The sequence below is a fragment of the Lactuca saligna genome, chromosome 4, assembly GCF_052625555.1.
Source record: "Lactuca saligna cultivar CGN05327 chromosome 4, ASM5262555v1, whole genome shotgun sequence".
NCBI lineage: Eukaryota > Viridiplantae > Streptophyta > Magnoliopsida > Asterales > Asteraceae > Lactuca > Lactuca saligna.
The window spans coordinates 197154586-197177558 of NC_136420.1; the positions used below are offsets into that span (position 1 = coordinate 197154586).

The window sequence follows — 22973 nt, forward strand, 5'->3', positions numbered from 1 at the left end:
TGAATGTATTTGTAAACCACAGGAGGCAAAGCACCTCTTAGTTCCCTCATACATATTTTCTCATTCTTCTTCATGCGATTCTGTTGTTCAAAAACGTCAATTGAAGAAGCAGATGATCCAATTGATTGAACATTTGCAGGAGGTATAACTTTTCCACTGATACAATTATAGAGCTCTTCATCAATTCCATTTAAGTAATCCTCCATCCTATCAGCCCACTGATCATAGTATTCAGGGATTAACAATGGAATTTTGGTTGAAGAACCATGTAAATGAGAGAAAGAAGTCATGGTGTTCATGTTGAAGTTCGCGATTGATGAACACGAGAAAATTTTAGAAAGCTTGAAAAACTTGATGTAACAGTGAATTGATCACTGATTGCTAATCGATCAATCGACTAAACAATTCAAATGCAGAATCGATTTAAATCTGAAGATGAAGAGATATTTTCAGAACCAAAATGCGCGGAAAATTTTGAGTAATGTTACTACTCAAAAAGAAAATGATTCTAAAACGAAAATCAGATCAATGCAGTTTGAAATCCTGCTCTGATACCAATTGTAGAGAATTGTTATCGAGATTTAGAATGCAATCATGATTTGTATGAATGAAAAGTATGAACACAGGATGTAAATATTAATTAGATCTTATATTGATGAAGAAACTGATTACAATAAGCAGAGAGAAAAAGTGTTCGTTCTCTACTTCTATCCTCAGTCCCTATTTATAGGCAACCTGAGTGTACAAAAAATATACGAAGTCATAAACTCAAAGCTTCGCACAAATGAAGACTTAGTAAAATAACTAACATGTGAAAACAAAAGAAACAAACACTTCGACTTTTACAACTTATAGTCTCTACACTGCCTCTAACTTGAATTCAAAACAGGTGTTGGTTTAGATAAGCCAAACGAATGGGCATTTGATAATACACAGTTTGATACTATTCTTAAAAAGTTGAAAGTGGTAAATTCTTCAATTTTCTTCACCTGATCTTTTTCTCTCTCTGTTTTAAAAAAGTTTATTCACATGAATTATTTTATTAATCAAAGTTCATGTATATTTTGACAGCAAGCAACACTAAAAAAACATGATGAAGGTATGCTTAAGTAACTGATTTGTAATTGTGATGAAGCTTTAGTATTTGTTAACTCATGATCCTCGTGCTTCTTATCTCAAATGATGATGATGAAGAAATAGACTTGCCAAAGGACAATTGTGAAAATACTGTCAAGGCTACATGTCCTCAAGGAACATCATTTTCTTGCTCAAAAACGATTTTAATTCTAAATTATTCATTCTATCCAAATTATTAATACATAGGTATATATATATATATATATATATATATATATATATATATATAAATAGTAATATATTATCAGATACAAGAGAAAGGAGAGAGGAAAGCTTGTGAATGCATACTCTGCTCAGGATCTTGAAGGAATCCTTGTATGTTTTCCTATTTTTGATCTACAACTATTACCATATTCTTCTTTATGATTGAATTTATTGACATTTAGAAAATTTGGATATTTTTTTAGGTCAAAAAGACTAATGTGAGTCCAGAGCCTGAGTTAGAGCTGGTAGAAGCATCTGATAATCTTGAAGCACATGGTAATTATGTACTACATGTTATGCATTATTTTTTTGGTAATGTGGTGTATTAAAACAAAACATATTTCATATTTCAATATTTATTAGCAGTTGAATATGAAAAGGAAATTTCCCCAGACCGGTGGGGTAACAAATTTGGATTTGTTTCTGGAGGATTACTTGGAGCACAATCCATAAGAAAGAAGTCTAGCAGCACATGAGAAATCTCTCAAAATAGTAACAAAAGGATTGCATTTTATGAAGAGGATCAAGAGAGCATTTGAAAACTTGTACAAGTATGTACCTTTTTTATAATAAAAACTAAAAAGACCTCAACTTTTGAATAAAGAATCAACATCTACAAAATTGACAAATTTTGTTTTTGTAGGATAAAGCAACTTCTAGAAAACAGGGAGTTGGTATCAAGGATCACACAAGGAAAATAGCAGGGATTCTTTTTCAATGGATAAAAAGGTCTTTTAGTGATAGCGAGAGGGAGGAATCCAAGTTTGAAGATGATGATTCTTTAGAAAAAACAAAAAATTGATGATGTGTCAGAATCAAAAGTGAAACTAAAGAAACTTTGCGGGAAGCTTCTTAGCCAAGTACCTGAGAAATCATTGAAGCTAAAAAAAACTCAAAGCTCTAATCGCTTTCGGGTCATGCCTACTGGTAATTTACACGTTCAGACACCTACATATGAACTTTACACATTCATAATTCGGACCTGTACTTTATACGTTCAGACTCCTGCAGATGTTAACAAGCTTAAGAGTATTAAAGTCAAAGCTTTAGAGTACTTTACATTTATGCCCTTTTACCTGCTTTTGCATTATGTATAAATTATAATGATGAAATTATTGATGTGGTTTCAACTCATATGATAGTTGGCATACATGTTATGGGTTCAAGGTTATAAGCTCAATGATGCACTCACTCCAGGTAATTTACGCCATTCAAGGCTCCTATGCCTATAAAACCAAGAAAGCCCATTGATAGACAGTTCAAGAGATAAAGCCCAACACATATTCAGAACATATCCCTAGAAGGCCATGCTATAACTGGAATAATGCACATGGTAATTTATTCTTTATGTATTTTAGCTTTAATGTTTCTAAGCAGTACATGTGTTTATCATAAGCCAAAATAGGAAGTGAAGTATAATTCTTGAATTGTTTTGATATCCATCTTACAATACAAAATGAAACCACAATATAGGTTAAAATACTGTATTTTTTTAATAATAATATTTAGATTTGTACTACTACAGGTAACAAAATTGAGACACCGTATTATATCTTTTATTCATTCTGTTTACAAAGTGTTCAATTGTAATTTCTTATACAGAGTGGTAAGAAAATGGTGAAAGAAGGAGCATTGACCGCTTTACCATAAGTTTCGTATTCATACAGGTAAGTCAAGATAATCAAAATAATGAAATATAACTACCATCCTTATCTATAAACTTGAAATTGCTTATTTGGGTGCTTGTTGCTTTTATAGAATGCAACAATTTCAGAAACCTATGTTATTGGAAACATTGGCTAAGTGTAGGAAATAACAATGTACCTTGCTATTTCTTGCAAAATAAGTTGTTATTTCATGTATTTAGGCCTTTTTGGGTTAAAATGCAAGAAATAGCAGCATACTTAATTTTTTGAGCTGAAAAAAACAGAATTTACTTTTGTTAACAAGATAAATCATTATATATCTCCAAGTGCAGGAAACTTGTCGAAAAAGAGTCGACACTAGATGGAGATTGTCAAATGAGAACTTCCTAATGGGTTCCATTTAGTGTTGTACATGTTTTGTTTTTCTATAATAATTATTATGCAATATTAGCAATGTGTTACATTTACTTACTATTAGAGTGATTATTTGTATTTGACATATTAGTGCAATGAATTATCTTTCTTGATTAAGGTATTTTATTTTGTATTATGAGACTTTTAGTGAGTATCGTAAAGACACGTCGTGAATGTATATTGTAAATGGTTGCTGAAGTTTATGACACGCAAATGTGTTTCATCTTCATTTATGATAGGGGATTTAATGATATGCAATGTGTGTCCTAAATGTGCATCGTAAGGTTACAACATGTAAATGCATGTTGTCTTCCTTTATGACAGGGGCTTCCTTGATACACATTGCGCATCATAAATGTGTGTCATAAATTCACGTCATAAATGTGCGTCGTCTATAGACAACACGCAAAAGCGTGTAGTCTCTCGTTATGACAGGGCCTTCCTTGACACATTTGCGCACCGTCTGAGCGTTTTATGACACACATTACTCATCGTAAAAGGCTGTTTTTCTAGTAGTGATCTTGTATGGTTGTTCATCACACAACCTCACACATTAACTTACCTATTTTCTAATTAGTCCTAGGTTCATATTCACTAATAATAGACATATAATATTGTTTTCACATAAGTCATATGAAGCAATCAATTAAGAGGATGTTCATGCAACTTAATAGGCTTGATAATTAATAGAAAATAGTTATTGTCAACACAAAAGGATCATTTACAAGCTTAGCAAAACAATTTTCACCAAATCAAATAATCCATACCATAAAATCAATCCATATTAACAAGCTAATATATCCTAAACAGAAGTTATGAGTTTTTAGCTCATGTTTACAGCAAATAATATCTCAAAAACGAAATCTATAGTAAAAACATAGTTTTGTGCAATTGATTAAGAAGAAGAGAGTATATGTTGCCTTTGATCTATTTCGAATTGATCTCTAGGGTTAATATTCGAACTCCAGAGCTTTAATAACCTTTTATTCATAGCTGGTCGCCAAAGGATCCAGTAGAAGTCTTTGTCTCAGGCTATTATGTCATATATATAAATTTCTAAAAACAGGGGAAACTTGTCGAGTCCCTTAGCCTGACACGACAAGTCTTTCACTTAAATCTTGTGGGCGGAAAGTCTTCAAAGATTTGCGAACATTCTTGTCTACTCGATGAGTTGATGGCCAACTTGCCAGGTTCTTCATCCTTTTAGCTTCATTTTCTTCTTTCTTTACTTCCCGAGCTTCCGTTTGCTAATCCCACTTCCTTTTTAACTCGAGCATGTCTTTTAGGATGAAAAAATAATTTAAACACAATTAAGTACCTTTTTTTTAATAATTGGGACAAATTAGCCAAAAAGTATTATGATTTTAGACAAAATATATAAGTAAATATGCACATATCAAAATACCTCACACTTGACTTTTGCTTGCCCCCAAGCAAAAACTGAATTTTAACACACTAATACCACATAAATCAATCCTAATCAAACCCAACCATTATGCCAAGACCGCAAAGCATGCATTTGTGTCTAAAATTTTTCCTAAGGATCCCCCTAATCCTAAATACTTACAATCCTCATAAACACCCGTCCACTTCTTTTGAACAACGCTCATTTTATGCATCCCTCCGAATCCATCCGCAGAAAACTCTCTTAACCTTCAGGTATTTTTGGTTAAGCTACCCAAGCACACATAATCTAGAAAAATTACAACTTCTGATACCATAATGGAGCTCTTTGAATTCTTCACTTTCTTGAACATTTGATATTTGATTTATTGAATTCACCACCTTTTTGTTTGATTTATAGTATCTTCAACTTTTTGAATTCTTCATAATTTTGATCTTTAATTCTATTCGTTGATGGCTCCAAAACTCTTTCAACTTTTTGGTAATTTCTCTCTCTCTCTCTCTCTCTCACACACACACACACACATTCTCTCTCTCTCTCTCTCTCTCTCTCTCTCTCTCTCTCTCTTTATATCTCACTTTTTTTTCACTAAAACCCTACATGCTTACGCAAGGGAGCTTAACTTCAACCCTTATTGGTTAAAGGTACTAGTGTTCCTAGATACATTTCAAGTTAAACCCTAGCAATTTTTATGCAAAATTGATAGGGTCCTTATAGAATCATCAAACATAATACTAGCATGAATGTTAATTGATTTTACCAAACTTTTCTAAATTAAACCCTAGCAATTTTTATGCAAAATTGTTTTCTAAAATTAATCTAAGATTCTAAATTTGACTAAATGTAACCAACCCCCTACGTCACACTAATTTATGCAATGTCCCCATTCCATATTATGCATGATAAAGAACAATAAAATAAAAGGTAATTAGAAAAAACTCCCATGGGATAGTAGTTGCGAGGTTGATCGTCTTTATGTAAATATCCATCTTTAGCAGACTTTAGTATGGGAACAGCTCATCCATGCCTTAGGAATCAAATCTCTTGTTGCTGACAAATCCAAAAATAAATAAATAAACTCTTGGAAACACTCAGGAAATAATCTTCAAAGAATATGACTAATGTCCGCATCAAATGTGGTCAAATCGTGAACACGAAAATAGAAGAATGAACAACTCGTCGAGTGCATGTGAGGACTTGCCGAGTTGCAGCGTAACTGGCAGAATAATTGGTTTTTTTTTTCACTTGGACTCGCCGAGTTGAGGATATGGACTCGACGAGTCAACTCTGTATGGACAAAAACTCTTTTTCTGGCTCAGGTTCATTTTGGAATTTAAGGAGGATATTAAAGCAATATTGCAACTTGTTTTCCTTCAGTAAAATTTACTCTTTAACCCGTCTAACTATTGGACTCGATACCGGACTCAAAACTCCTATCTTCTCGTCTAGACTCGACTCTTCACGTTATTCCCTCACACTCTATACTCTTGCATTCATACCCTCATCCTAATTCTGAAAAGATCAAAACAACACACAAGTAATAGAAAAAGGAAAACACATTAAAAAAATCCTAATTACTAGTTGTTCAAATGTCAAACCAAACAAACAAAACAACCCAAAATAAAAATTATCTTAAAGCAAACCACACAAATAATATTAAAAATGATAACTAATCTTCATCTCCTTCCTCATCATCATCACCAACTATGCTCCCCCCGGCTCCACTTCTTCTCGAATTGACCCTCTAGTCCCAATTCCTAATATGCGAGTACCTGGGTCCGTCCATCGGTGGAATGTACATGTGGTTCATCATATGGGCAAGAGCCATATAATTGTAGTTTATACCTTGCCCAATATCATCATGATACCGTCTCAACTCCACATTGTACCAATCCGTTGGTAGTTCATCTTCCATCGGGATTACCGGTGGGTCTTCTTAAATGTTCTCTTGCCTTGGTCTAACCCGTCTACCTAGTGCCTTAGGCCCCACAACCTCATCATCATCCGCGATGGAAAAGTTACCACCACCATAGTCTTCCACAATCCCAACCCACCTATAAAGCATAAGACTAAATGGAGGTGCTGGTAACATAGTTAACATTCTCTTGGCTCCCATTTCCATGACTCCATATGACCTTGCTAATCGGGTAACATAAATAAAACACATCAAGGTAACATAATGAACCATAAATAAAACACATCAAGGTTCGGGACCTTGTTATCATCTTTCCACATGTATTCCACCAGGTTCCACCGTTTGTTACCTGTAAGGTCCTAAAACGGATCTTTACCAATGATCAATCAATCACACAAGCACAGAAACAAGAATATAAGTAGAATAAGAATCAAAACAAGCTTGCACATGTTTATTACTTGAAAACATCGGGTACAACTTGTTTACACTTGGCCGTGAACTGTCTAGCATCAACAACCAATAATGACCTACGCAACCCCTATTTATAATAGACAATGACAACAAACAGATACTGGGCTGGAAACTGGGTTTACGGCTGTAAACTCTCTATTGGCTGTGAACCCAACTTTGACCTACTATTATACCAAAAATTCTCTAAAGAACTATTACAATTGAAAGCCTACACCAAACCATTAATTGATCCCTTCATTATCTTCGGAAAATCTTTGTGGCCTTTTTCCAAAAACATCCCAAAGGCTTAACCTCAGATTCATCATAGATGCCTAGTCTCCAGCCCAAATCCGCCATACTGCATTCACGATATTCAGCTCCAAGGCAGAAAGTTAATACATTTTGATTATAAAAATCACTCCCTCCCCGGAATGATACCATGGCAAAGAACTCTAGGTAAAGCTCCTAGTACACTGGTTCCTAAATTTGGAGCAACCTCCTCCAGCCATTGCAAGTAATTGAAATCCAATTTTGAACACAAACCTTTGTCAAATAAGGATTTAATGCCTCCGTCAAACCCACTTGACTCATCCATTCCCAGTTCAGTTCATTTGACATGTAAATATCCTTTCCCTTGAGTGTCTCAAGCTTCTTCTTCTACCTAACCAAAGTTGACTTCGAACCGATTTGTGGAAAATTAAACCAAGGGAATTCCCCTCGGCTTCACCTTGATCTTCGGCCTACTCTGGACATTTTCTACAAAATCAACACAAATCCACAAAACCACAAAAATATTAAAAATTAAAAATTTGGGCAGTTGCAGCATAGACTCGTCGAGTCCATGAACAGACTCAGCGAGTCAGATGAACTGTTGCGAAAATCAGACCTGATTCGAAACAAATAAGCCATGTATACTCAAAATAGTTTCAAGGGTTTGTCTAGGGTTGTATACCAAGTGTTAATTCACAAAAAATTTCAACTATAACACTCTAAATTGATCAAAATCGAAACTCTAAAATTTATGTCAAGTTCAAAAGTCGGGATTCTAACAAATTATCACCATTACACTACCAAAGATTAAAACTTTCACATAATTATGGATGAAAGTACTAACCTTTTGGCGAGAAATTGGAAGAAAGCACAAAATTTGGAAGATGGTTGCTTGATAGAGAGTGCTCGTCGAGTGGCCGTGGTGGCTACTAGAATGAATAAAGTTTACCTATTAGGGTAAAAACCCTAATTTATAGAGTTTAAAATTACATTTTTTTCAGATTATAAACCGACTCGCTGAGTAGGGTTGCAATTTTGTATAATGTCGTGAATTTTCAAATGGACTCATCGAGTAAGGTAAAGGTCTCGTTGAGTTGTTTACTATGTACAAAAAAAAAAAATTGTTTTCCTTAAATTTTTTCCACCACACCCCACACTTAAGCTTTGCTTGTCCTCAAGCAATCATTTTAAGAATAATATGAAGATGTATACTGTATATCCTACTAACACACCAAAGAAAAATAAAACCAAAAGAAAACAAAAAGGAAAAGGTAAAAGAAAAGAAAACTCAAATAGCAGGTTGCCTCCCGTAAGCGCTTCTTTTTTGAGGAGTCTTTAGCTAGACTCCTTCTCGCTCTACGTTGCAGCGAATTTCTCTAAGTCCAACCCTTCTTCTAATCCTTCATCCTTTGGTATTCCCTCTTCGTATTTCTTGATCCTATGCCCGTTGACTTTAAAGCTCGAACCATCCTTGCTACATAGCTCAATCAGCCCATATGGAAAGACATGCTTTATTGTAAAAGGCCCAGACCAACGAGTGCGTAATTTGCCTGGAAAGAGCTTTAGTCTTGAGTTATACAAAAGAACTTTTTGCTCTTATGCAAACTCCTTATTACCCTTCAACCTTGCATCATGGAATTTTTTAGTCTTTTCTTTATATATTAAAGATCTAGTGTATGCTTTGTTTCTAAATTCCTCAAGGGAATTCATTTGCATCAATCGGTTAGCACGAAGTTCGTTTAGTTCAAAATTAGATATCTTTAAAGCCCAACATGCTTTATGCTCAAATTCAATTGGAAAGTGGAAATTCTTTCCATAAAGCAACCGATATTGTGTAGTACCAATAGGTGTTTTAAATGTTGTTCTAAATGCCCAAAGTGTGTCATCAAGCTTGTCCGACCACTCTTTTTTATTACATCCAACCAATCGCTCCGATATTTGTTTCAATGTCCGGTTTGTAACTTCGGTTTGCCCACTTGTTTGTGGATGGTATGGTGTTGAAAATCTATGGTGTACACCATACTTTTGTAGCACCTTAGACAACTGAACATTTGCAAAGTGGGCTCCCTGATCACTAATTAGAGCCTTAGGAACACCAAATCTTGAAAAAAACTTTTTAAAGAAGCGCACTACCACACGAGCATCATTAGAAGGTAAAGCTTGTGCTTCTGACCATTTAGATACATAATTTTGACAACCTGTAAATTCCTATCTGGTAAAGTCAATCCAAGCAACCAAAAGTCAAATTTATTTCTATTGCCTTTTAGCCTTTGTTAAGGGTCGTTCTAATGAGTTCTAAGTCTAGTATACTTAAGGATTGAGTGTTTGGAAGTATTAAATTGAGATCGGAAGGCTGCAACCGAGACAAAAAACCCAACATATGAGGTTTACGACCGTCAACCCTGTTTACAGCCGTGAACACTCTTCTGGCCGTAAACCACCATCCATATGTGAGAGATTGCTTTATTTTTCTTTGTTTTTCCAACCTACAGCCGTGAACTACCCATTCTCTCTCAAGTATCATCCAAGAAAAGCTCTTATTTCACTCCAAAAGTGTAAGTGTCCCATCCCTTTACTAGTGTACACTTGAAAGCCCTTTGATTCCATATTGATTCATCACTTTTCCTTCAAGATCTTCAAATCACCATCCTTTCCACCAAGTACACATACTTGTTCTTGGGCCATAAACTCCCCAAAGGCTTCTAAAATGTAAGTATCTCATTCATCTACTTGTTGTCCATTAGAAGCTCTTGAATCCCCATGAAACAAACACCTATTTATACATGATCTTCAATAGTTTAGGGTCGTAGACCTTTCTTTGGGACGTAAACCCTTCATAAGATCATATGGTGGCCGTGAACCCTTCAACCCATGACTATAAACCCTTCAAGTGATCTTGATTTGGCCGTAAACTCTCCTTAGACCAATCTTGGGCCATGAACACATCAAGTGTTCTTGGCCATAAACACTCCCTAGGCTGTAAACTGTTAGAGTTTGGCTGTGAACTCCTTATGATCAATCACATGTGATTCTAACACTCCATTGTGAGTGTTTCCCAGTTCCTAAGGTTGTTTCCCTTAGATGTTAGTTGTTAAAACACTAATTATGTACACATATGTATCAATATATGTCATTTAGGACTCGGTTGTGCCTCGAGACTTCATTCGTGGAACTTCTCATCCTTACTCAAATCTTCAAGTTGAATCACCCACATAAGGTGAGTTCATACCCCCTATAATCAATCTTTTAAATGTTTTTAAATGCTTTTAAGGAGGGGATGCAAGTTGAACACAATGATATTGTGTTAATATTTACGTGTGATAATGTCACAACTAGCATTTTTGCTAGGAAATTCTACTCTCATGCAATCATTCACCTAGAGTAATAACTTTTACTCTAAAGGAATATCATACTCCACTCTCATTCAAATATATCTCATACATTTAAATAAGGGTTGGAAACCCTAGATATCCCGACTCAAGTTCATTATGGACTATGATTCTCTTATTGGACCTAATGGACCAATAAACCCTTAACTTAATTCTTTTAAGCTAAGAGTCTTAAGTTGGGCCTTATTTGAACTCACATTCATTAAGATATAGTATTTTGGGATTTAATGGGCCTAGAATGACCCACACCTTTCTCATGGACCTATTGGGCCGAGAACTACCCTAAAGGCCCAATGGGCCGAAAATTTTCTTTATGGGCTTCATAATTCCGAACCAAAGAAAGAATTGGGCCAAGCTAATTCACCCTCCTTCCTCCTAGCCCAAAATCTCGGCCCAAGATCAATTAAAACAAATATATATATATATATATATATATATATATATATATATATATATATATATATATATATATATATATATATATATATATATATATATATATATATATATATATAGGGAAATGTAATAAGAATTGACTTAGGAGGTGCCACCTCCATAATGTCCAACATACATCCATGCAAGGACCCCCATACTTCCAAGCATATCACCTCACCATCTCTCTCTCCCTTCTCTCCATATTCTCGGCCAACCCTCTCACCACCTTCATTTTGCATTCAAAAACTCTCTTAAACACTCTAAAATACCTCTTCCATCTTCCATCAAAAATCTCGAGTTGGTGTGTGCTTTCAAGAGGATTCTCCACCAAAAATCATCATCCTAGGTAAGTTTTTACTTATATCCATGGTTTAGCTTCTTGATTTCTTCAAAATCTCCTCTTAACCCTTTCCATTTCGTGAATCATACATCTTAGAGCCATCTAAGTTGTAAAGCTCCTCAAGAAGCTTGCTAGGGCCAAAAACCTCTTCACATCTTCATCAAAAAACGAAACCTTCAAACAAGGTGAGCTTCATACCCCCTATTTTCTGTTTTTATGAGTTTTTTTTTTTTTTTTTTGGGGGGGGGGGGGGGGGAATACAAGTGAAAGTGTAGATCTATATGTGTTTTGTATGCTTTGTATGATTTCCATGCTTATATGTGTGCTTTTGTGAGTTATAATGTTGGATTTAGCCATAAAACTCCTCAAAACCGAGATTTACCTTATGTTAAATGATTTTAGCCTCTACTATATTTCTACATACTAAGTGTCTCTAGAAAAATAGCTAAGTGGTTTAGTAATAATTTCTTTGGACTAAAAACACAATTTTTGGACCTAAAATGTGAAAAATACAAAAATTAAGGGCCCAAATTGACAAATCACGAATTCTTATGGATGAACTGTGTCAAAACAGTTTCAATAAAACAATTTCTGGAAATATACTCATTTAGAGGATTAAAAACATAAATTTCAAGCTTAATGGGCTAAAAATGACATTTTTGGCCCAATGAGGCCCATTATGCGAAATTTTCTGTTTTGGAGGGCCAAAACTGTGTTTTTCTGTAAAAGAGTGGACTATAAGTGATCCAAGTCCTTTTCAAAGGTTTAAAATGCTTTTTAAATTTAAAAGGGACTAAAGTTGCAAAATTTTACAATTTGGGCCAAAATTGTCAAACTTGCGAAAAAGAAGGGTTATAACCGAGAAAACTGAAATTTCAGGGACTTAAGCTGTTTTCTATGAAAAATATGTTGGAAAATATTTATTTCAATAATTTTTGGTATTAAAATGTCAAGAAAATTGATTTAAGGACCAAACCGGAAAGTATTTAAATAAAGGGTTGAAAAAGTAAATTTTTACAAACAAGGAGGGGCTGAAAACAGAAAATTTTCAAGGCTAATTCAATACATGCAATTTGACCAAATGATGGTACCACGACTATCGACGAAATACAATACATTACAACACCAAAAGTCGTTGTTAAACGAATTGGTTCGGTCTCGAACCAATAAAAATCCGAAACTACTAACACGACAACACTATGACACTACGATATTATGATTCATAACTAATAACGTTTGGGAATTCAATATACATGCGAGTGTGCACAAACGTCTACGCACCATCTTTGGGCCCCAAAAGTGTAAAATCTTGTTTGTTGAGCCTAGTTAGCCCAATGACCTGATCTTAAGGCCCGAAGACTTCTATCTTACGAAGTGTTGGGTTTTACCGATCCGACACGATGTAAAAGGACTTTCAATGGCTTGTATACTACTGGTCCCCAAGGGTCCTTTGGTATTGCTACTAGAGTCTACCTTTTTATGCGGGGCGGGTCTGGGGCCCCTCGTACCTTTTTATCCCCAACCGACTAATGGAGTCATCGAGGCCTTCGTGTCCTCTTTCTCTTCGGATGTGGGACTACACGTAGTCAGGGCGTTTGGATAACGTGATTAGTACGGACGACGCCTACGGGATCGTTAGTATTGCTATAGACTAGTCGTTTGTGTAACGCGTGTTTGTAGCAAATAATCATGCTCAAAAATAATCCAATGTCGCCTGGTATTGATAACTTCACGCGTTGCAATGGTTTCAATGTAAATTCATGTAATTCAAAGAATTAGGAAAACATCGGGTTTTCCTAGGGTTTTTCAATACATACGGATTCGGAATGCATACAATTTTAATGAACAATTTTTACAAGTATAGAAACAAACAAGCATACCTATGGATCTTTACACCTTTTTGACTATACTATTTTCAGAAAATATCGGATTTTCTGGTGGTTTTCAAAACAATACAAAACATTGGATTTCAAACACTACTTATGAACTCACCAACATTTCATATGTTGACGTTTTTCAAAATACTTGTATTCTCAGGGAACCAGTGAATCAAAGGAAATCATATTTAGTGATGGCTTGCAGTTTATTTATGTACGAAACGAACAATTTATTTTTGGGAATGTAATGTTTAAACAATGTACTTCATGTAAACTTTACTGGTTGTACTATATTAATGCATGGTGACGAATGTTGTTACGTTTCATATATATTCAATGTCATGGTATTCAATTGAGTCACGGCAGCCCCCGGGCGTTTCCGCCGTCTGGTTCGGGGGTGTGACAGGTTGGTATCAGAGCTTTGTTTATAGTGAACTAGCATATCTAGCCACACATTGATATGCAACTATAAACCAAAAGAGGGACTAACATAACTCTGAACAAAACACGTAAATAAAACACCCTTGCTTGCATTAGGAATAGGAACATAACGCCGAACCAAACAAAGATAATGCTAGTATCTCGGTTAATCCAGGACTGTTCTTAGTTGTATCAAGGAGCGGATGTAGCCTGATCAACTACATTCCTCCAAGGTACAACCATCACATGTCTTGAAGAAATCGTGATAGCTAGGGAACCTAAAATCATTTCCCTTAATCTCCAAGAAGGGAACCTCAACTGAATCTAGGCAATAGTCGTAGAGTTATAGGAGTAATTGGTATGATATTTGTTTCTAGTATTCATAGCCCTTCTTGCAATACGCTAGGGACGATTATCATTAGCTAGGAAACCCTATCTCCCTAGTCAAGGAATAGTAGGATGGCTAGACCCAGAGGAAGAACCACAGGAGGAACACGAAGTAGAACTCGCAGGTGAACCCACCAAGTCAATAAATGGACCTCGAAGAGGAAGAGCCAGAGGGCAATGATGGTGATGACTCGGATGTAGAATCCCATAACATCAACCCTTCAAGTAAAGTCAGAGTACTGACACATCGTGTGGGCCCCGGTGACCCCATGCCCCTCGGGCACACAATATTTGGAGATAGAGTCACCAGTAGGGAATACGACCACACTACAGTAGGAACTAAGTTCTCTTTAATCTTGGTCACAGAGGACCAGCTGACCGGGCCCTCCCAGTCGTGGTCCAGGGCACCTGAGGTAGGGATATCCAAGCTCAGGACACCCCTAATCGAACCAAACAAATGTGGTTTGCTATTGAGAAAGATGAGAGGCAAACATAGGAGGTGAATGGAGACTCTCGAGCGAGACTGTTAGTGTGGAAGTACGATTACGAGCCACCGAACAACAAGTAGCTTGTCTCCGAGGTGCATTCACTTCATCAGCACCACCACTAGACACTTCCCGCCACAATTAGGATCAACCTTTCCTTTTTCCCCTACTATTCGACATGACTCTCTTTCGCGTACTAAGATGGTACTTACCACTGGAACAATTATGTGGTACCTTTATTTCATATTACTACATAGACTCAATTATATGTTCAAGCGAACTCTCAAAACCGCTAGAAACTTAAGGATCTCGAAACCGGAACAACCTATATACTCTAAGGATAGACGTAACAATCGTGCCAAATCTGTAATTATGTACTACCGCAAATACATCATAGGGATGTAGATGGAAGCAGTGAGAATTATACAACAAGATACAACAGTTATAGAGTATAACCAACAATGACGATCATTACTTACGATCTGGATTATCGACGTGCAGCAGGCAAATGCCATCCCGCAAGAATAACAAGCGCGCCCGCGAGACACCACTCTTGCAGATGGACTCTGCTACATTTCAAGCTGCTGTAATGGCAGCAGTAACCGCTGCTATGACACAGATCAATGCAAACAACCCTAATGGAGGCAGGAATAGCATTGACCACTCCAGCCAAAGGAACAAACATGGAAACCAACAAGTGATAACCCGTCAAGGAACTCCAAACCCCAAGCTTAAGAGCAGGGAGCTGAGGTCTGGAGGTAAGAGAAAGGGACAACACACTCAAGGGTTCTCAAGGGAGCAACATGTTATTGTTGTTCATGCGACCACGACCCCTATTACACCAGCAACCAGGAGACCATATGCTGGAAACCTTCCAAAATGAAACCAGTGCAAATTCCATCATAATGGAGCCTGCAGGGAGATGCATTGTAACAAATGCAACCAAAGGAATCACATCGCCAAATTCTGTAGAACTTATCCATGCCAGAATCATCAGCCAAATGTAAACGACAACAATCACAACAACCCTAACAACAACACCAATGATGAGACCATTCGCACTTGCTATAGGTGTGGAGGAACTGGTCACATCAGGCGCAATTGCCCCAGGGATAACAATCGCGGAGCAGAAGGATCAGAAATGGTCCTGACCTTGGGTTAAGGCAAGGCAAATCAAGACCCGACAGTTGTTATTGGTATGTTCCCATTTAACAACTCTTTCACTTACCTCTTATTCAATGGTAGATCCGAGCGAAGTTTCGATTAGTATCAAATTCGAACACTTACTAAAACAGCATCCCCAAAGCTAAGCTAAGCCTTTTCAATGGGCATGGCCAATGGGGAAAAACCGATTTAACCTAGGGTACTTATGTGGAGTACACCTTAACAGTAGACAACCATTTATTACAAATAGGTTTCATGCCGGTAAATATTAGGAGTTTGAAATTTGATAATCGTCATGGTTGGGTTACGCCCCCACCGTGCTGATACTATGTGTCGCGAGAAGGCCGTTTGCCTTCACCTTCCTAATCATGAAAACTTTAATAATCCATGGTGATAAACCTAGCACCAATCTTCTCCTTATCTCGTGCATCAAGGCACAGAAGTGCCTGCACCAGAAGGACTACGTTTTCCTCACTCATGTTGTGGAAAAGACCAAAGAAGAGGTAGGCATACAAGGTATTCCAGTAGCATGTAATTTTTCCAAATGTGTTTCCCAAGGAACTTTCGGGAATATCCCAGAGAGATAGGTCGAATTTCGAATCAACATCATATCGGGAACCACATCAATTGCCAATTCACCCTATAGGTTGACTCCCGCCGAAAATTCATAAAGTTATCCAGTCAACTGAGTAGAATTGTTGCACAAAGGATTCATTAGACCAAGCTTCTCACCCTAGGGAGCTCCGGTCTTGTTCTTCAAGAAGACAGATCATTCCGAAGGTACATCGATTTTAGGAAATTGAATAATCTCCCTATTAAAGATCGATACCCACTTCCACGGACTGACGATTTATTTGGCCAGCTCCAAGGAGCTCGTTACTTCTTTAAAATAGATCTAAGAATCGGTTATCATCAACTTCGAGTCCGAGAAGGCGACATTTCAAGAACTGTCTTCCGAACTCGTCACGACCATTTCAAATTCATTTGTGAGACCCTTCGGTCTAACGAATACTCCCACACTACTCGTGGACTCTACGAACCAAGTTTTCCCAACCATTCCTAGTTAGCCTTTTCATTATTTTCATCAATAACATAATCGTCTGCTCGCAAAGCGAGAATGAAACACTATCATCATCTACGACCAGCCTTGGAAGCATCAAGACTAGGAATATCGTGATGAAAGCACTGCAGGGATGGATAAAACCCTCGAAGTCAAAAGACAAAGCTTATTATTATAAGAGATGAGTTGGGCGTTACCTGGGTGATCGTTGATAGGTTAACCCAATCTGCCTATTTCTCGCTAATACTAAATTCAAAAAAGACAGAAAGATTTACATGGACCTATATCAAAGAGATCGAGAGACTCCATGAAATATCGGTATCTACTATCTCGGATTGAGAGAGCGGAACTACTTCAAGATTTTGACAGTCATTTCAAAAGGCTATAGGAACATAGCTAAGTATGAGCGTTGCTTATCGCCCTCAAACCAATAGTCAAAGCGAACGAACTATTCAACCACTCGAATTCATGTGACAAGTTTGGGTGTTGAGTTCAACAAATCCGGGGATACCCGCTTGCCCTTGGTTGAATTCTCACGCAATGACAGATATCGCACGAGCATCAAGATTGCTCGTTTCGAAACCTTTTATAGTCATACATGCATATCACTCACCAGTAGTCTCATGAGACCAGAAACCATTTGCGAAACAACAGAGAAGATAATCCAAATCAAAGCCTGACTTCAAGCACCGCGAGACCGACAGAAGAGCTATTCCGGCAAGCGGCATAAGCCAATAGGATGTCAAAGTTGGGGATCGCATGTCATTAAAGGAATCTCCTTGGAAAGGAATGATTATCCTTAGAAAACGAGCAAACCAAACCCACGATACCTCGGGTTGTACGAGATTCTTGCTCGGATTGGTCCAAAGACTCGCAAGCTGCAGCTACCTGTAGAGCTCAGTAACGTACACCCTGTGCTCAGCGTCTCAGAGCTGAAAAAGTGCCTATCAGGCAAAACTCTTATCACTCCTTTGTGAGCGATCGAATTAAACAAGAATCTCATGTTCGTTGAAGAACCAGTCAATGTATTGGATAAGGAAGTCAAGCGTACAAAACAAAGCCGCATCCCGATTGTGAAGGATCAACGGAATGCAAAACGTAGGTCGGAATTCACAAGTGAATGTAAAGACTAGATTAAACAGAAATACCCTCACCTATTCTCTTATTCATGAGCTTACCCTTCGAAAGAATTTCGGGACGAAATTCCCTCTAACGGGGGGATGATGTCACAACTAGCATTTTTGCTAGGAAATTCTACTCTCATGCAATCATTCACCTAGTGTAATAACTTTTACTCTAAAGGAATATCATACTCCACTCTCATTCAAATATATCTCATATGTTTAAATAAGGGTTGGAAACCCTAAATATCCCGACTCAAGTTCATTATGGACTATGATTCTCTTATTGGACCTAATGGACCAATAAACCCTTAACTTAATTCTCTTAAGCTAAGAGTCTTAAGTTGGGCCTTATTTGAACTCACATTCATTAAGATATAGTATTTTGGGCTTTAATGGGCCTAGAATGACCCACACCTTTCTCATGGACCTATTGGGCTGAGAACTACCCTAAAGGCCCTATGGGCTGAAAATTTTCTTTATGGGCTTCAGAATTCTGAACCAAAGAAAGAATTGGGCCAAGCTAATTCACCCTCCTTCCTCCTAGCCCAAAATCTCGGCCCAAGATCAATTAAAACAATATATATATATATATATATATATATATATATATATATATATATATATATATATATATATATATATATATATATATATATATAGGGAAATGTAATAAGAATTGACTTAGGAGGTGCCACCTCCATAATGTCCAACATACATCCATGCAAGGACCCCCATACTTCCAAGCATGTCACCTCACCATCTCTCTCTCCCTTCTCTCCATATTCTCGGCTAACCCTCTCACCACCTTCATTTTTCATTCAAAAACTCTCTTAAACACTCTCAAATACCTCTTCCATCTTCCATCAAAAATCTCGAGTTGGTGTGTGCTTTCAAGAGGATTCTCCACCAAAAATCATCATCCTAGGTAAGTGTTTACTTATATCCATGGTTTAGCTTCTTGATTTCTTCAAAATCTCCTCTTAACCCTTTCCATTTCATGAATCATACATCTTAGAGCCATCTAAGTTGTAAAGCTCCTCAAGAAGCTTGCTAGGGCCAAAAACCTCTTCACATCTTCATCAAAAACCGAAACCTTCAAACAAGGTGAGCTTCATACCCCCTATTTTCTGTTTTTATGAGTTTTTTTTTTTTTTGGGGGGGGGGGGGGGGGGGAATACAAGTGAAAGTGTAGATCTATATGTGTTTTGTATGCTTTGTATGATTTCCATGCTTATATGTGTGCTTTTGTGAGTTATAATGTTGGATTTAGCCATAAAACTCCTCAAAACCGAGATTTACCTTATGTTAAATGATTTTAGCCTCTACTATATTTCTACATACTAAGTGTCTCTAGAAAAATAGCTAAGTGGTTTAGTAATAATTTCTTTGGACTAAAAACACAATTTTTGGACCTAAAATGTGAAAAATACAAAAATTAAGGGCCCAAATTGACAAATCACGAATTCTGATGGATGAGCTGTGTCAAAACAGTTTCAATAAAACAATTTCTGGAAATATACTCATTTAGAGGATTAAAAACATAAATTTCAAGCTTAATGGGCTAAAAATGACATTTTTGGCCCAATGAGGCCCATTATGCGAAATTTTCTGTTTTGGAGGGCCAAAACTGTGTTTTTCTGTAAAACAGTGGACTATAAGTGATCCAAGTCCTTTTCAAAGGTTTAAAATGCTTTTTAAATTTAAAAGGGACTAAAGTTGCAAAATTTTACAATTTGGGCCAAAATTGTCAAACTTGCGAAAAAGAAGGGTTATAACCGAGAAAACTGAAATTTCAGGGACTTAAGCTGTTTTCTATGAAAAATATGCTGGAAAATATGTATTTCAATAATTTTTGGTATTAAAATGTCAAGAAAATTGATTTAAGGACCAAACCGGAAAGTATTTAAATAAAGGGTTGAAAAAGTAAATTTTTACAAACAAAGGGGCTGAAAACAGAAAATTTTCAAGGCTAATTCAATACATGCAATTTGACCAAATGATGGTACCACGACTATCGACGAAATACAATACATTACAACACCAAAAGTCGTTGTTAAACGAATTGGTTCGGTCTCGAACCAATAAAAATCTGAAACTACTAACACGACGACACTATGACACTACGACATTACGATTCATAACTAATAACGTTTGGGAATTCAATATACATGCGAGTGTGCACAGACGTCTACGCACCATCTTTGGGTCCCAAAAGTGTAAAATCTTGTTTGTTGAGCCTAGCTAGCCCAATGACCTGATCTTAAGGCCCGAAGACTTCTATCTTACGAAGTGTTGGGTTTTACCGATCCGACACGACGTAAAAGGACTTTCAATGGCTTGTATACTACTGGTCCCCAAGGGTCCTTTGGTATTGCTAGTAGAGTCTACCTTTTTATGTGGGGCGGGTCTGGGACCCCTCGTACCTTTTTATCCCCAACCGGCTAATGGAGTCATCGAGGCCTTCGTGTCCTCTTTCTCTTCGGATGTGTGACTACACGTAGTCAGGGCGTTTGGATAATGTGATTAGTACGGACGACGCCTACGGGATCGTTAGTATTGCTATAGACTAGTCGTTTGTGTAACGCGTGTTTGTAGCAAATAATCATGCTCAAAAATAATCCAACGTCGCCTGGTATTGATAACTTCACGCGTTGAATGGTTTCAATGTAAATTCATGTAATTCAAAGAATTAGGAAAACATCGGGTTTTCCTAGGGTTTTTCAATACATACGGATTCGGAATGCATACAATTTTAATGAATAATTTTTACAAGTATAGAAACAAACAAGCATACCTATGGATCTTCACACCTTTTTGACTATACTATTTTCAGAAAATATCGGATTTTCTGGTGGTTTTCAAAACAATACAAAACATTGGATTTCAAACACTACTTATGAACTCACCAACATTTCATATGTTGACATTTTTCAAAATACTTGTATTGTCAGGGAACCAGTGAATCAAAGGAAATCATATTCAGTGATGGCTTGCAGTTTATTTATGTACGAAACGAACAATTTATTTTTGGGAATGTAATGTTTAAACAATGTACTTCATGTAAACTTTACTGGTTGTACTATATTAATGCATGGTGACGAATGTTGTTACGTTTCATATATATTCAATGTCATGGTATTCAATTGAGTCACGGTAGCCCCCGGACGTTTCCGCCGTCTGGTTCGGGGGTGTGACAGGTAACCATCACATTAAAAGGATTTCTTATGATTTTATAAGATAGTAAAACAATTCAAAAACTCTTTAAAAAGATGTTACATTGTTGTTAATAAAACTATGTTTTTAAAGTACATGCATAACTCAGTAGATAATCGAGTCTTTTCTACAAATCAGGGAAAAAACAAAAAAAAACATATTAGTAAACTATAATAGGTATAGTTTAGGGGTTTAGTTCATACTATAACTAGAACAGCAAGGAACATAAATATAACCAGAATAAGATAACAATAAATGTGAGATACTACTTCATGGCACAACAATACACTTGTTGTGTCACGTTTTTTACCCTGAGTCTCTTGGAGGGAGAGCGGGCATTGTGTGTATAGATCTATATGGGACATACACTCCCACACCCCTACTGTTTGCTACAGTCCCAGTCGGCAAGGCCAATGCGTGAAAAAATGTCACGTCGTTTCGATGCCGGATGGTCGTCGTGTTTACAACAGTCAATCATCATGGTTACAACCTTATCACATTTTACCTTAATTTAACTAATTGGTTTTGAAGGTAGTTAGTTCTTCAGTAGTTATTTTATACAATATTACTTCACACTTTCATTTTCTCATTACATTCTTATAGTGATATTCTCACATAAAAGGTTAATGCAAACTATTTTCTAGTAAAGATAGTCTTAAACTTGGGAAAACTTACATCAATACAAAAGACAAACAGAACAGTTGAGTGTTAGTACATTCAGTTAGATGGGGGCATATAGTGCTAACTTTATGATTCCTTAGTAGATACATTAGGGATATATAGTAATCAAGTCCGACAGATAGTAGGATGCATGTTCTCCGCTTTATTTCCTGTTCCTTGTTTGGTTGTGGGCTTAGAGCACATTCACGCTGTCTACTATCTACTCGATCTTATATATATATATATATATATATATATATATATATATATATATATATATATATACACACACACACAAGTAATCATACGGAGTATCAGGAATGGGTTAGGTCATAACATACAAATTTAGTATACCGTTTTCTAGTACAAAACATACTTTTCAAATAGATCCTTAAGTAAGTGAAACTAGAAACTTATCAGCAAAAGGTTTAATTCATTTTATTAAACCAATATAACTTAAAGGACCTTTAGTGGTTAATTCTATAATACCTCAGTTTATACATTAGGGTTATGTATAATTAATATCCGACAGGTAGTTGGATGTGTGCTTTCCACTTCATTTGATGTTCCTTGTTTGGTTGTGGGCTTAGGGTAGATTCACACATTTAACTGTCCGTTCGATATGAGATTATATATAACTAGTGTAAACTAAGTTATTATAGAATGAACTATTGTGGTTACCATTTTACTAAAAAAAAGCGATGATTTTCTTAAGGAATGTTTTCTTAAAATATAAAAGAACTATTACAGTTAACTCCTTAAGTACCAAATGAATATGGCAGGGTTGTATACAATGAAGACCTAACAAACAATGGGATGTGTGACTTCCGCTTCATTTCCTGTTCCTTGTTTCGTTGTGGACTTAGAGCACATTCACACAATCAATTGTTCGTTTACTCTAATTTGTATATAACTTGTATCCATTTAGTACTCATAAAAGGAATTGTAGAGTCATTTGTACTTATCTTTCATCACATC

The 22973-nt window shown here is 36.5% G+C and overlaps 1 pseudogene; it reads left to right on the forward strand.

Moving 5' to 3' along the window:
• The first annotated feature begins 1154 nt into the window (after positions 1 to 1154).
• Positions 1155 to 2931, forward strand: LOC145040418 (G-patch domain-containing protein 1-like; annotated as a pseudogene).
• The last annotated feature ends 20042 nt before the right edge of the window (positions 2932 to 22973 follow it).